Below are 17031 nucleotides of genomic sequence, written 5' to 3' on the forward strand. Positions count from 1 at the left end.
ATAACGTAGAATAGAAATATTCTGCCTAAGTCTTTGCAGACAGTGAAGGATAAGTAACGCGGACTTTTGTCCCCCATTGTAACCCGTCGTGCTTATCTCTTTTCTCACCATTGATTGATTGATTGTCCGAACACTAGTTGTTCGATATTGGTTCTTTGGAGGTATTCTCTGCTTGCAAATAACGTGGACTAGAGATATTCTGTCTAGTCTTTGCAAGCAGTGAAAAGATAGGTAGTGCAGACTTTTGTCCCCGTTGTAACCCGTCATGCCTATCTTCTCCCCACTGATTGGTAGTTGGTTCTGCCCGGACCGCTTATTAGAGGTGAACCATCCGGCTCCACTGGAAGGCACCCCTAATAAGGACATATTTACTAAATATGGATCAGTCGCTGTAGCCTACAACAGACTAGGGCATAAAAATCGCTATAGAGAAACAAAAATAATCGAGCGAGACCAGTAGACCACTGATGGGATCCTTTTGACCCTACAAAAATAAGAAACACTAGGAAATAGCCCTTTGCGAAAAATATGAAACTAGGGGAAGGAGCCAAGCTCACGGTCGAGATGGCCACGAGGTAGCTCGGCTCCATCGCTCTCGCTGCCTAAACATGTCTGCCCTACCACCCACCCCGCCCAGTAAACACGACAAAATCCTGCGCAAATGGAAGTCTGCTAATACCCACCATCGACGTTACCGAACTGGGTTAGATCGCGCACACTTGGGCTAGGTCGTTTTCCGGTTATGCAGTGACGTCCTTGTGCTCGTTGCCGGATTACAAATATGTACAACACTCCAACAAAGTAGTATGGTTAAAACGTTTTAATAACTTGTAGGTATATGCAACACTCCAACAGGGTAAACATGCTAAAACACGTTTTTAAACAACTATTTACATGACAACCTGCTGCAAATCCCAAAGCATTCACGTCCACATGACATAGTCCTCGCCCCTCCTTCCTCGAAATAGCAACATTGGCCTGTTTTGGGCGGTCTTTTAGTCGGCTTGGGCTATAAAAGGCCCACAAAGTCCATCGGCCTGTGAGGCGGCATCAGTGGTGGAATATTGTGCGAATAGGCCGGAGGGTACACAACGCGCCAAGACCAGGACGGCACAAGAGGTGGTGTCCAACAAGTGTACTGGTCTTGCCAATCAACTGTGCTGCACAGATCGACAACGAAGGGTGCCCTGGCGGGGGGGAAGCGACGCGGACGGGCCTCCCCCGCCTCCCCAGGTGGAGGCTCACCAGCTGAGTAGGCGCCCCTGTACTCGCCGACCAGCTGAGTAGGCGCCCCTGCACTCGCCGACCAGCTGAGAAGGCACCCCTGCCATTTCACTCGCCGTCCAGCTGAGTAGGCACCCCTGCACTCACCGACCAGCTGGGAAGGCACCCCTGCCGTTTCACTCGCCGTCCAGCTGAGTAGGCCCCCCTGCACTCACCGGCCAGCTGCAGCAGGGGAGCCAATTACGTCTCGCCTGCCGGACGACCACCCAGGCGCGGGTTCCTTTCTGCACCAAGATTGCCATTAGCGTTCGACGCAAGAAGTGGGCCCCCGCAGCCAGGTGGTTGGGTGGCTGTAACGAAGAGCTGCTGCTGCCACTGGACTCTCAAAATGACGGTTGGCTCTTCAGATTCAGGCCTGGTCCACTAAAAGATGGCTCAGGGCTACCTTGGAACTCGGAAGCTTGCCTGCTCGGGCGTGGGCCACACCCTTGAAAACGTCCTCTCAGCTTTGCAGATTCTGCGGGAGTCATTGGCCCTCGACTCCCGCGGACTTCCGGTGGGGGCAACCGCCGCTATTGCTCGATCATTCCACATTAACTTGTCTTCGCCCCGGGCGGCAGCCATCTTGCCTCCGTTTGGTGCCGTGAGAGAGACTGATTCAAGGCGCCGGCAGAGAGACCAGCCTGCTGTCCCGCCCTAAGAACGGACCACAGCATTGCTGCGAGACCGCGGTGACGCCATGCTGACGCAAGCTTCTGTTTGAATTATCAAGAGACACTGTAGGCTATCCGCTCGGATCAGTTCCGGTGGAACCTCAACATGACCCGGTAGGAACAAAAACTGTGCTTCCCCACCCCCGAATCACGATTCATGCTGTCTGTTCTTTCCGTTGGCGCTAACGAAAGTTCTCGAACTGCCGAAAAGGATTCTGGTCCGGCAGCTAGTTAGTGGAAGGACTTAGACTGTACACTGGACCCACCCGACCTCGCCCCAAAATAGCGCCGATGTCGGAGGGACCTACAACTCCTTATGGCGTTTCGGTTACTTGACATTTATGTTAAAAGGATATGTATGCGATGTTTTCACACATGATGGGCGGAGGGACGGGGAGGGTACTGATCGGGCATACGAACAACCTTAATGATGCTGGCCTTCCCACTTTTATTATCATTTTTATTTTTTTCGTGTTAAGGTAGTGTTGCTCATGATACTCGACGCCTCTCACACCGTGGCCGGCCTGTACGGTTGTAGGCCCGTATTTGTATACTGACATTGTTTTCAATAAAGGGTTTTTGAGGGAATTACGGAATCAGCGTCATAACAAATCATCTAGGTTGGTAAAGGTTTTGAATAATGACTGTTACTCCCAAGCAATAGAAAGCAGATAATGCAGACCCTTTTCTTTTTTGCCTGAATTTTAGATTGATGAAATTTGTTCCCATCACACCTGTCTTTTTCCAGAGTTGTTAGAGAATGGTTGACTATAGCTTAAGGTATCTGCCGAACGCAAGGTACGGTACCTTGCCCCATAATATGCGACCGATTGAGAAACAAATGCACGACGAAGGAACCCAAATTTAGGAGACGAATAAAATGGAGCATCCTTGTATAATCGAGAGGAAGGATATAGTAGGTCTGTGGTATTACCCACTCCTGCAGCTAGCCTGGTACGTGGTACGTAGAACTTTTTCGTGTCTACGCGCGCTAACGTACTTTGAATGCTGCACACCCCCCCCCCCTTTCTTTTTTTCTCTATAGGTCACATCGGAGTTCCGACTGAAGAATAGAGTGGACATGGACCGCACCGTGCTCAATGTAGGGAAAAACATAGACAAACGTTGTGGGATGGTGCGTGAAGTGCAGACCACCACTGAGAACGTGAAAAAAACTGTATGGTATGACTGTGCGTATGTGCCCTGATTGTACGGTATGAATGTGTATGCATTACATATGCTTGGGTCGCTGGAAGAGAACGTCATCGTATGACTGAAGTGCTTGTCTATCGATCAAAGGGACGGGAGTAAAAAGTCCGACACCCCCCCAAAATGAATTACGGAAAATACTGAAAATACTCAGCATGCATAGGAAAGAGGACAGGAAAGGAGAGGTCCCCATACTCAACGAAGCTCTGTGTCTTCGTCTTAAGTTTCTGCGCTTGATGTATGTACTGTTACGCCCTATCCGGTATTTGTGTGTACGTGAACGCCGAATTTATGTTTCTCCCCCGCTTGTGTTTTCCTACGTAGAACTGACCCGTGCTACTCCATGTTGTGTGTACACCAAGTAGCCTATTATCGTACACATCTCTCTCTCTCTCTCTCTCTCTTTTTATGTCGTACGTATACGAAATAGCCTACTTGATGCGCACGTCTCTCACTCTCTCTCTCTCTCTCTCTCTCTCTCTCTCTCTCTCTCTCTCTCTCCCTCGCTGAAGGCTCTCTTGCCCTCTTTCTTTTTGAATAAATTAACGACACTATACCTCCTCAGTATGTGTATAATTGGCCTAAAACACGACAGTGTTCGAACAAATTGACAGAAGCAAAACGACCGTATTTTACCACATTACTACCTCTCCTTTCTGTAAAATGTTGAACTTAACTGGCTGAGAAAGAAAGGACAGGTAAGACGACTGATGTCTCCCAATCTGGCCCTCACAACGGGGACTATATGTCAGTGGTTTTCGTTTTAGAGCTCTAACGACACCACCTCCACCGCTCAGAATCGCCCCGCCCAATTGCTCAGAACTGGAACGTCTAAGCACCCCGCCCTCCCAGAATAGCCCCAGTTCTGTACTAGCCGCCCCAGGGTATTTTGAACAATACAGCTGATGACTTTATTTTCTGAAGATACATCGCCTGAACTGATGAGGGTTACCTATTGTCTCCAGCAAGAAAAATGTTTAGCTTGTGTCCCTCCCAGAAATAGATATTTGTGAACCCATAACAGTAGCACCTCGCACTTTTTTTTTCATAAACTTAGCAGTCCTCGGAGAAAAATGTGAATTAACAGAGCTTGTGTTAGAAGAACGAGCCTCTACCGGAGAAGCCGGTTCGAATTTTGATAGACCAGAAAGTTGACAGATGTCAGGCCTCCTGCCACGATGATAAGGTACAGGAATCGACACCTAGCAGGCCATACGATGGAAATTTGCAGGAGCACCCACAAAACCTGCACCACAGCAATGATTAATAAGTTAGTAACATACACCGACATAAGAGTTAATAGACATCCATCATAGAGCGACCGATAAAACCTTTCCCCGACTACTCGGTGGTTGGGAGAGAGAATGAAGTGTGTAAATGTCTTCCCTGCCAGCTCCCTAAGATTTTGGTTTTTGTACTCATTCAAAGATAACATGCGGTCATCGGAAGAGAGGGGTCGGACGTGACGCACAGCCTGGCTGCGGATCATGGAACACCTATGGCATCGACCAAGGGGGAGCCACGAAGCAAAAGGATGCGGGACGAGGCACCATTCTCAGCATGGAGAGCGATAGAACAAAGGGCTATCCCAAAGCCCCTTGCTCGCTGATCAGCTCGTGCCTGAAGTCCCAACCCGTCGGGCCCGATTGATGGGCCCAATACTGAAAGATTCTTTTTCTTTGAATACGAAGTCACACGAAAGACTAGAGACTATCTTTTTACGCTCCTAACAACCTAAGAATACGATTAATGTGCAACGCTATGATAATTGATTTCCACTGCTGAATCTAGATAAAGTTGTATTTTTGATATACTTACCTGTGTGGTCTACGTTTGTGGTGTACTAGGGGGGTCATTGTAGTTGTTACGTGCAAATACTTTACACATTGCCTTGGGGATAAGCCTGTCTGCTCGAGCCAAGCTACCTAGAGGGTGAGCAGGGGTTATCTACCGTATGTGTCCCTGTACCCTGACTAGAAGCAAGGGTCCCTATTTGGTCTAAGGTGCTTACCTCTGCCAACTAGAGACCCCCAGATCTAACATTGGTGGTCAGCGGTGCGGATTAGAACCAGTATTTGCACTTGACCTGCGGTGATTCTCTGTACATCACTAGTCTAGTTAGCAGTTACATATTGCACAAAGTTTTGAAACCTATTTTTGGAAGACCTAGGAAGCATCATGTCTCTGAATGGAGTAGGCGAGGAGATGGAATTGCAATTTGAAGTAAAGGAGTTGCTCACATTCAAAAAAGAGCAGCTGAAGCAATTCTGCAAGCAGCTAGGATGCCCAGTGAAGGGCAGCGCTAACAAGGAGGAGCTACAGAAAGCTCTGAGGGCCTGGTGGGAGGCCAAACATGTTACGCCGGAGGATTTGACTGGAGAGGACGGTGCACAGGAGCATGGATTTGGATCCAGTGATTTGCCAGTGAATAGGCCAGCGTCTAGGGCTGGCAGCACCCCTTCCAGTAGGGGCCTCTCTCCAGAGGAGCTGGAGGAGAATCAGAGGATTAGGGCCCATGAGATTGAACTTTTTAAGCTCAAAGCTCAAGCAGAGGAAAGAAAATTGCACCTTGACAGTGAGAAGAAGGCGGAAGAGAGGAGGAATGCTCTCGCTTTGGAAGAGAGAAAACTCCAGTTGGCTCATGAGTTGAGCATGAGGGAGCTGGACATTAAAGCTAAACAGGTGGAGTCCAGTCCGAATGGTGGCAGCGCACAACCAGTATAGGTGGGTAAAGTATACATACCGAAAGATTTGGTGCAGAATTATCGTAGGGGTGAGGATATCTATGCATGGTTTAGATCCTATGAGCTTGCCTTGAAGATGAATGAAGTGCCTGAAAAGAGTTGGGGGGCAGGTTTGTGGAAGCATTTTGAGGCCTCTGGGAGGGATGTCTTAGCACCCTTAGAAGCAGCAGGTACCTTAACCTACCCCACCATGAAGGAGTCCTTATGCCTCAGGTATGGGCTTACACCAGAACAGTACCGCCAGAAGTTTAGGAACTTCAAGAAGCTTGATTCAAGTACTTGGGTGGAGTGTGTGAGTATGTACACGCGTGCACTGGAAGGTTGGATAAAGGGCAGCAAAGTTACTGATTATGTGGGGTTGTGTCACTTGATTAGTTGGGAGCACTTGAGTAGTCTATGTGTTCCAGAGCTGCGCCAGCATCTTTTAGACAGCAAGTTAACTGATCCCAGTGAGCTTGCTAAAGAGGCAGACCGCTGGACTAGCACCAGGGTCAACAAAGGGGTGGTAAGTATCCCAGCCAAGGGTGGACAGGGTCCCCAGCAGAAAGGTGGGGAGGACAAGGGTAACAGTAAGGAGTTCTCTAAAGGGCCCCAAAACAGTTCCCAGGAAAAAGAGTCCCAAGCCCCCAAGCCTAAGAAGTCTTGGCCCCATAAGGGCAGACAGGACAACAGACTTCCGCCTACTTGCTATGCTTGTAGGGAAGTGGGCCACATAGCCCCTAAATGTCCCAAGAAACCCCAGCACCAGCTGCTGCTCCAGTCCCAGGGTTAGCTAGTGTAGCTTTGGGAGGGGATTTGATTTCCAGTGGGGAGGAGGGATTAGCTATGATGACCCTTGTCTTTTTAGGAGACCAAGAGATGGTCCAGGATACCTTGATACCCGCTAACACTAAAAAATACGGGCAAAAGGTGACCATCAATGAGAGGGAGATAGAGGCTCTGAGAGACACCGGGGCCAGTGTGACGTCTGTCCGGTGCCAGTGGGTGTCTGAAGAGCAAGTCATTCCCAATGTACTCCACCCAGTAGTGGCAGCTGACACTTCAGTGCGCCTCTGCAAGATGGCTCGTGTTCCCTTTACATGGGGGGGACTCTCTGGTACCTTGGAAGTCTGTGTCAGTGATGCCTTGCCGGTAGATTGTCTGTTGGGTAACGACCTGGAGAGTTCTCCATGGAAGGATGTAGAGCACAGAACTCACTTGGAAATGTTAGGACTGCCAGCGTGGATCTGTGTATCCACACGTGCCATGACAGCCAGTAAGAGTGGATTAGTAGAACCGGAGCCTGGAACAATGGCCCAGGAACCTGTCAGGAGAGGAAGGTGTTAAAATCTGGTTTGCAATGTCAACATAATCGGCGCCATCTTGTCCCATCTCAGGCCCGCACGCTCCCTCAAGCAGTAGCCATTTTTGAAAGCGCCATGGCCCCTCTGCCTCCCCCCCCGCTGACCACCAGCGCGTTCCCTAGGCGCTGCAAAACATCTCCCGCGCGCCGGTCACCCCCTGCTCTCTCATACATAGGCCATGAACCCTCTCCTTCTGCGCGACCTTGCCATGAAACCACATCCCGCACCTGGCCAACGCCTCCTTTTATCCCTTACATGGTCATATATCCTTTCGGTAACCCTTCCTCCACGCCTGATCGTCCGAACTGATCCCAGGCCATCACCTAGCCCTGCGGACGCAGTTTTATTGCCCCTACTGTAAAGAAAGCACCTCACATCTAAGGGATTGCAGTAGATCAAGGCCCCCAACCCCTGTGACCCGATCAGTCGCACTCACCCCCCGGGAATTGGCGGAATGCCCAGCTGTGTGATAGCCATCTCCTGCTGTAGGTGGGGTGGGGACTTTCACTGTAGTTATGTGTGGGAGCGGATCTAAGCCGGGGATTCCGAGGATGTTCTTTCATGTATCAAAACAACCTCAAGAATGTGCCATGTACAATAAACCGATAATAAAACCATAAACCTGTGTATAAGAGGCCAGGCCTCAGAGATGTGGTTAGAGCATCTCGAGAAGATTCCCTGTGGGTCTGATCTGATGTGTTCTCCTCCGGAGAGAATAAAACTTTGTTTCCTGCCTTCCAGTCTCCGGCGCCTGCCTCTTTTATTGGTAAATCATCGAATGGTATAAGAGGCGATTACCGCCGGGCAATACTTGAAAGGTTACCGACTGAAACTGCCGCTACCATTTAACAATTGGCGTCCCAAGCGTGGGGCCCATCAGCGACACGTGGATCCAGTGGGAGAGGTCCCGACGACAGAGTGAACGACTGCAACGATCGGAAAGAGCTCCTGCCCGATAGACCCTCGTCTGGCAGCCGATCATCCGAACTTCACTGGTTCCGAGCAGACCTCTCTCGAGTGATCTACGGTCCTGACTGGGAACCATCAGGAGTGCCGCGGCAATAACGGAGAGTAGAGGACGATCGGGCGCTGGAGGCGGAAGACGAGAAAACTGTCCACGCGGTCCGGGTAAGGTCGTGAAATACGACGAATTGCTAAATGATTGACTAATTGATTGAAAATACTAGTATTGCTTATTGATTGTTCTTTTTGAGGTATTCGCTGCCTACAAACGGGGAAGAGTAGAAATACTCTCTCTTCCTTTGCAGATAGTGAAGGGTAGGTAGCGCGGACTTTTGTCCCCCATTGTAATCTGTCGCGCCTATTTTCCTCCCCACTGATTGATTGACCGAATATTGATTGTTTTGAAGAATAGTACTTCTTGAGATATTCTCTGTTTACAAATAACGTAGAATAGAAATATTCTGCCTAAGTCTTTGCAGACAGTGAAGGATAAGTAACGCGGACTTTTGTCCCCCATTGTAACCCGTCGTGCTTATCTCTTTTCTCACCATTGATTGATTGATTGTCCGAACACTAGTTGTTCGATATTGGTTCTTTGGAGGTATTCTCTGCTTGCAAATAACGTGGACTAGAGATATTCTGTCTAGTCTTTGCAAGCAGTGAAAAGATAGGTAGTGCAGACTTTTGTCCCCGTTGTAACCCGTCATGCCTATCTTCTCCCCACTGATTGGTAGTTGGTTCTGCCCGGACCGCTTATTAGAGGTGAACCATCCGGCTCCACTGGAAGGCACCCCTAATAAGGACATATTTACTAAATATGGATCAGTCGCTGTAGCCTACAACAGACTAGGGCATAAAAATCGCTATAGAGAAACAAAAATAATCGAGCGAGACCAGTAGACCACTGATGGGATCCTTTTGACCCTACAAAAATAAGAAACACTAGGAAATAGCCCTTTGCGAAAAATATGAAACTAGGGGAAGGAGCCAAGCTCACGGTCGAGATGGCCACGAGGTAGCTCGGCTCCATCGCTCTCGCTGCCTAAACATGTCTGCCCTACCACCCACCCCGCCCAGTAAACACGACAAAATCCTGCGCAAATGGAAGTCTGCTAATACCCACCATCGACGTTACCGAACTGGGTTAGATCGCGCACACTTGGGCTAGGTCGTTTTCCGGTTATGCAGTGACGTCCTTGTGCTCGTTGCCGGATTACAAATATGTACAACACTCCAACAAAGTAGTATGGTTAAAACGTTTTAATAACTTGTAGGTATATGCAACACTCCAACAGGGTAAACATGCTAAAACACGTTTTTAAACAACTATTTACATGACAACCTGCTGCAAATCCCAAAGCATTCACGTCCACATGACATAGTCCTCGCCCCTCCTTCCTCGAAATAGCAACATTGGCCTGTTTTGGGCGGTCTTTTAGTCGGCTTGGGCTATAAAAGGCCCACAAAGTCCATCGGCCTGTGAGGCGGCATCAGTGGTGGAATATTGTGCGAATAGGCCGGAGGCTACACAACGCGCCAAGACCAGGACGGCACAAGAGGTGGTGTCCAACAAGTGTACTGGTCTGTGTACTGGTCTTGCCAATCAACTGTGCTGCACAGATCGACAACGAAGGGTGCCCTGGCGGGGGGGAAGCGACGCGGACGGGCCTCCCCCGCCTCCCCAGGTGGAGGCTCACCAGCTGAGTAGGCGCCCCTGTACTCGCCGACCAGCTGAGTAGGCGCCCCTGCACTCGCCGACCAGCTGAGAAGGCACCCCTGCCGTTTCACTCGCCGTCCAGCTGAGTAGGCGCCCCTGCACTCACCGACCAGCTGGTAAGGCACCCCTGCCGTTTCACTCGCCGTCCAGCTGAGTAGGCCCCCCTGCACTCACCGGCCAGCTGCAGCAGGGGAGCCATTTACGTCTCGCCTGCCGGACGACCACCCAGGCGCGGGTTCCTTTCTGCACCAAGATTGCCATTAGCGTTCGACGCAAGAAGTGGGCCCCCGCAGCCAGGTGGTCGGGTGGCTGTAACGAAGAGCTGCTGCTGCCACTGGACTCTCAAAATGACGGTTGGCTCTTCAGATTCAGGCCTGGTCCACTAAAAGATGGCTCTGGGCTACCTTGGAACTCGGAAGCTTGCCTGCTCGGGCGTGGGCCACACCCTTGAAAACGTCCTCTCAGCTTTGCAGATTCTGCGGGAGTCATTGGCCCTCGACTCCCGCGGACTTCCGGTGGGGTCAACCGCCGCTATTGCTCGATCATTCCACATTAACTTGTCTTCGCCCCGGGCGGCAGCCATCTTGCCTCCGTTTGGTGCCGTGAGAGAGACTGATTCAAGGCGCCGGCAGAGAGACCCGCCTGCTGTCCCGCCCTAAGAACGGACCACGGCATTGCTGCGAGACCGCGGTGACGCCATGCTGACGCAAGCTTCTGTTTGAATTATCAAGAGACACTGTAGGCTATCCGCTCGGATCAGTTCCGGTGGAACCTCAACATGACCCGGTAGGAACAAAAACTGTGCTTCCCCACCCCCGAATCACGATTCATGCTGTCTGTTCTTTCCGTTGGCGCTAACGAAAGTTCTCGAACTGCCGAAAAGGATTCTGGTCCGGCAGCTAGTTAGTGGAAGGACTTAGACTGTACACTGGACCCACCCGACCTCGCCCCAAAATAGCGCCGATGTAGGAGGGGCCTACAACTCCTTATGGCGTTTCGGTTACTTGACATTTATGTTAAAAGGATATGTATGCGATGTTTTCACACATGATGGGCGGAGGGACGGGGAGGGTACTGATCGGGCATACGAACAACCTTATTGATGCTGGCCTTCCCACTTTTATTATCATTTTTATTTTTTTCGTGTTAAGGTAGTGTTGCTCATGATACTCGACGCCTCTCACACCGTGGCCGGCCTGTACGGTTGTAGGCCCGTATTTGTATACTGACATTGTTTTCAATAAAGGGTTTTTGAGGGAATTACGGAATCAGCGTCATAACAAATCATCTAGGTTGGTAAAGGTTTTGAATAATGACTGTTACTCCCAAGCAATAGAAAGCAGATAATGCAGACCCTTTTCTTTTTTGCCTGAATTTTAGATTGATGAAATTTGTACCCATCACACCTGTCTTTTTCCAGAGTTGTTAGAGAATGGTTGACTATAGCTTAAGGTATCTGCCGAACGCAAGGTACGGTACCTTGCCCCATAATATGCGACCGATTGAGAAACAAATGCACGACGAAGGAACCCAAATTTAGGAGACGAATAAAATGGAGCATCCTTGTATAATCGAGAGGAAGGATATAGTAGGTCTGTGGTATTACCCACTCCTGCAGCTAGCCTGGTACGTGGTAAGTAGAACTTTTTCGTGTCTACGCGCGCTAACGTACTTTGAATGCTGCACACCCCCCCCCTTTCTTTTTTTCTCTATAGGTCACATCGGAGTTCCGACTGAAGAATAGAGTGGACATGGACCGCACCGTGCTCAATGTAGGGAAAAACATAGACAAACGTTGTGGGATGGTGCGTGAAGTGCAGACCACCACTGAGAACGTGAAAAAAACTGTATGGTATGACTGTGCGTATGTGCCCTGATTGTACGGTATGAATGTGTATGCATTACATATGCTTGGGTCGCTGGAAGAGAACGTCATCGTATGACTGAAGTGCTTGTCTATCGATCAAAGGGAGGGGAGTAAAAAGTCCGACACCCCCCCAAAATGAATTACGGAAAATACTGAAAATACTCAGCATGCATAGGAAAGAGGACAGGAAAGGAGAGGTCCCCATACTCAACGAAGCTCTGTGTCTTCGTCTTAAGTTTCTGCGCTTGATGTATGTACTGTTACGCCCTATCCGGTATTTGTGTGTACGTGAACGCCGAATTTATGTTTCTCCCCCGCTTGTGTTTTCCTACGTAGAACTGACCCGTGCTACTCCATGTTGTGTGTACACCAAGTAGCCTATTATCGTACACATCTCTCTCTCTCTCTCTCTCTCTTTTTATGTCGTACGTATACGAAATAGCCTACTTGATGCGCACGTCTCTCACTCTCTCTCTCTCTCTCTCTCTCTCTCTCTCTCTCTCCCTCGCTGAAGGCTCTCTTGCCCTCTTTCTTTTTGAATAAATTAACGACACTATACCTCCTCAGTATGTGTATAATTGGCCTAAAACACGACAGTGTTCGAACAAATTGACAGAAGCAAAACGACCGTATTTTACCACATTACTACCTCTCCTTTCTGTAAAATGTTGAACTTAACTGGCTGAGAAAGAAAGGACAGGTAAGACGACTGATGTCTCCCAATCTGGCCCTCACAACGGGGACTATATGTCAGTGGTTTTCGTTTTAGAGCTCTAACGACACCACCTCCACCGCTCAGAATCGCCCCGCCCAATTGCTCAGAACTGGAACGTCTAAGCACCCCGCCCTCCCAGAATAGCCCCAGTTCTGTACTAGCCGCCCCAGGGTATTTTGAACAATACAGCTGATGACTTTATTTTCTGAAGATACATCGCATGAACTGATGAGGGTTACCTATTGTCTCCAGCAAGAAAAATGTTTAGCTTGTGTCCCTCCCAGAAATAGATATTTGTGAACCCATAACAGTAGCACCTCGCACTTTTTTTTTCATAAACTTAGCAGTCCTCGGAGAAAAATGTGAATTAACAGAGCTTGTGTTAGAAGAACGAGTCTCTACCGGAGAAGCCGGTTCGAATTTTGATAGACCAGAAAGTTGATAGATGTCAGGCCTCCTGCCACGATTATAAGGTACAGGAATCGACACCTAGCAGGCCAGACGATGGAAATTTGCAGGAGCACCCACAAAACCTGCACCACAGCAATGATTAATAAGTTAGTAACATACACCGACATAAGAGTTAATAGACATCCATCATAGAGCGACCGATAAAACCTTTCCCCGACTACTCGGTGGTTGGGAGAGAGAATGAAGTGTGTAAATGTCTTCCCTGCCAGCTCCCTAAGATTTTGTTTTTTGTACTCATTCAAAGATAACATGCGGTCATCGGAAGAGAGGGGTCGGACGTGACGCACAGCCTGGCTGCGGATCATGGAACACCTATGGCATCGACCAAGGGGGAGCCACGAAGCAAAAGGATGCGGGACGAGGCACCATTCTCAGCATGGAGAGCGATAGAACAAAGGGCTATCCCAAAGCCCCCTGCTCGCTGATCAGCTCGTGCCTGAAGTCCCAACCCGTCGGGCCCGATTGATGGGCCCAATACTGAAAGATTCTGCTCTCCTTGGCCCACTTTTTGATCCGATCCCACTCCACCCCCTCTTCCTCGGCCTCCCAAAGCACCCCCATTTTTGAACTTGACTTGACAAAAGAAGAATGAGAAGCGGGTACTCCGTCTCAAGGTACCTATGATAAGACCAGTCAAGAGACAGGACAGAACAGGACTGTGATCCAAGAGCAAAGAAAGGTCACACCCTACAACGCGAAAGCCTGGATTTGAGCTGGACCTTAGCTCCACCGCCGGTGCTCAACAGTGCCAACGAAAGAAGAAACCCCCCCTCCCAGACTGTAACTTATGTTGAGTTGTATTCCTCTCCCAACCACTTTTGAATTGACTATCTTCCAATCAAGTTTCCAAGGTCCTTTATCGGTCACTTCCAACTACACACTAATATCTAAGAAACATTAGCTTGGTATAAATGACAATTGTATAGCATCAGCCGTACACATGACTATGCTGATTAGTTTGATCCACACAAAATTCTAGGCCTTGAGTAATATGCATAATATTCCTTGTCTTGCCGGACCACCTCTTACGGTATCGAATTTGTGTTCAAGCGAGCTTCCCTCCACCTATCTCCGGGTCTGACATATGATGCAGCTGATGTAATTTTGTATACACTACCTCCTCGCCTGTCACATCAACCACATGTAACTATGTACAATTGTGTCAGATTGTACCTGTCTGTCCTAAAACTCTGTACTTTTAAAACAGGAACGAATGAAAGCATTTACGATATTATGGCTAAGAGGTTAACGAGGGTGAATGTCGGCCAGACAAGCTGGCTAGATATGTTGAAAAGGGAGGACTGTTAAAATCTGGTTTGCAATGTCAACATAATCGGCGCCATCATGTCCCCTCTCAGGCCCGCACGCTCCCTCAAGCAGTAGCCATTTTTGAAAGCGCCATGGCCCCTCTGCCCCCCCCCCCGCCGACCACCAGCGCGTTCCCTAGGTGCTGCAAAACATCCCCCGCGCGCCGGTCACCCCCCGCTCTCTCATACATAGGCCATGAACCCTCTCCTTCTGCGCGACCCTGCCATGAAACCACATCCCGCACCTGGCCAACGCCTCCTTTTATCCCTTACATGGTCATACATCCTTTCGGTAACCCTTCCTCCACGCCTGATCGTCCGAACTGATCCCAGGCCATCACCTAGCCCTGCGGACGCAGTTTTATTGCCCCTACTGTAAAGAAAGCACCTCACATCTAAGGGATTGCAGTAGATCAAGGCCCCCAACCCCTGTGACCCGATCAGTCGCACTCACCCCCCGGGAATTGGCGGAATGCCCAGCTGTGTGATAGCCATCTCCTGCTGTAGGTGGGGTGGGGACTTTCACTGTAGTTATGTGTGGGAGCGGATCTAAGCCGGGGATTCCGAGGATGTTCTTTCATGTATCAAAACAACCTCAAGAATGTGCCATGTACAATAAACCGATAATAAAACCATAAACCTGTGTATAAGAGGCCAGGCCTCAGAGATGTGGTTAGAGCATCTCGAGAAGATTCCCTGTGGGTCTGATCTGATGTGTTCTCCTCCGGAGAGAATAAAACTTTGTTTCCTGCCTTCCAGTCTCCGGCGCCTGCCTCTTTTATTGGTAAATCATCGAATGGTATAAGAGGCGATTACCGCCGGGCAATACTTGAAAGGTTACCGACTGAAACTGCCGCTACCATTTAACAAAGGGGCAGAGGGCGCAGGAAACCGGCCCCCACTGTTCCCACAGTCCAGGAGGAAGCAGAACCTGAAGGGGATGCCCTGGAACCTACAGGGGAACAGGTAGTCGAACTGGGGGAATTGCCTGAGCTGACCCATTGGCAGCAAGAGGGTAGTCCCTCCAGGGAGGAATTCTGCCAGGCACAGGCTGCAGACCAGTCAGCAGGCCTAGGGTCCAAGGAACATTTGATCTACTGGGAAGATGACTTACTTTATAGTGAGCCTAAGTTTGCTGAGCCCGGTGCAGCCCGTGTGCTGGTGGTACCCGAGCGCTTCAGGAACTTCTTACTGGGTCTGGCTCATGACGTGCCTCTCGCAGGACATCTGGGGCAAGACAAGACCTATCACAGGCTTGTCACCCACTTCTACTGGCCCCAGATGAAGAAGCACGTCAGTACCTTTTGTAAGTCTTGCCAAACATGCCAAGCCAGTGGTAAGAGCGGAGGAAGGTGCGTGGCACCCCTCCAGCGTTTTCCTGTGGTGAGCACCCCTTTTGAGCGGGTGGGCATTGATATCGTAGGGCCCCTGGACCCCAAGACTGCCTTAGGCAAAAGGTTCATCCTGGTCTTGGTGGACCACGCCACCCGGTACCCGGAAGCAGTCCCTCTCAGGACAATCACAGCCCCCGTGGTGGGCCGTGCATTGATGGGGATCTTTTCCCGTGTGGGGTTCCCCAGAGAGGTGGTCTCCGACCGGGGTACCAACTTCATCTCTAGGTACATGAAGTCTCTGTGGGAGGAGTGTGGGGTAACTTATAAGTTCACCACTCCTTACCACCCTCAAGGAAATGGGTTGGTTGAAAGGTTCAACCGCACCCTGAAAGGTATGATTATGGGCCTAGCGGAGCCCATGAGACGGAAGTGGGACGTCTTGTTACCATGCCTGTTGTTTGCCTACAGGGAGGTGCCGCAGAAGTCCTTAGGGTTCAGCCCCTTTGAACTGCTCTATGGCCACCCTGTTAGAGGACCTCTCACACTGGTGAAGGAGGGGTGGGAGAAATCCCGCGGGAAAACCCCCCAGGATGTGTTCAGCTATGTGCTGGCCATCCGCAACCAGATGCAGCGCTACAGGAAGCTCGCTCAAGAGAACCTAGAAGCTAGCCAGGAGGAGATGAAAAAATGGTACGACCAGAATACCACTCTGGTAGAATTTCATCCTGGGCAGAAAGTGTGGGTGATGGCCCCGGTGGAGCCTTGTGCGCTCCGTGACAAGTGGACCGGGCCATACGAGGTGGTAGAGCACAAGAGTGAGGTGACCTACCTGATCAACATGAAGACTCCTAGGCAGCCCCTGAGAGTCTTGCATGTGAACCGCCTCAAGCCCCACTTTGAGAGGTCTGAAGTGACGATGCTCATGGCTACAGATGATGGTGGGGAAGAGGATAGTGATCCTCTCCCTGACCTCCTGGCAACCAAAGAGCAAGACTGGTCAGTGGATGGTGTGGTCCTCTCGCCCACCCTGACCCCAGAACAGCAAAGAGACTGTCGCCAGGTGTTGGGTCAGTTTGCCTCCCTGTTCTCCCTGACCCCAGGTGTCACCAATTGGTGCGTCCATGATGTGGACACTGGAGATAGTCTACCTGTGAAGCAGAAGTTTTACAGAGTAGCTGATAAGGTCAGGGCCAGCATCAAGGAAGAAGTTTCCAAGATGTTGGCGTTAGGGGTAATTGAGCCCTCCAGCAGTCCCTGGGCTAGCCTAGTGGTCCTAGTTCCCAAGAAAGCTGCTACACCCGGTGACCCGCCAGAACTTCGGTTTTGCGTGGACTACCGTGGGCTCAATGCGGTCACCAAGACTGACGCGCACCCCATCCCCAGAGCTGATGAGCTCGTGGATCGGTTGGGAGCTGCCAGGTATC

This window comes from Triturus cristatus, chromosome 1_1 (assembly GCF_964204655.1).
Source record: "Triturus cristatus chromosome 1_1, aTriCri1.1, whole genome shotgun sequence".
Classification (NCBI taxonomy): Eukaryota; Metazoa; Chordata; class Amphibia; order Caudata; family Salamandridae; genus Triturus; species Triturus cristatus.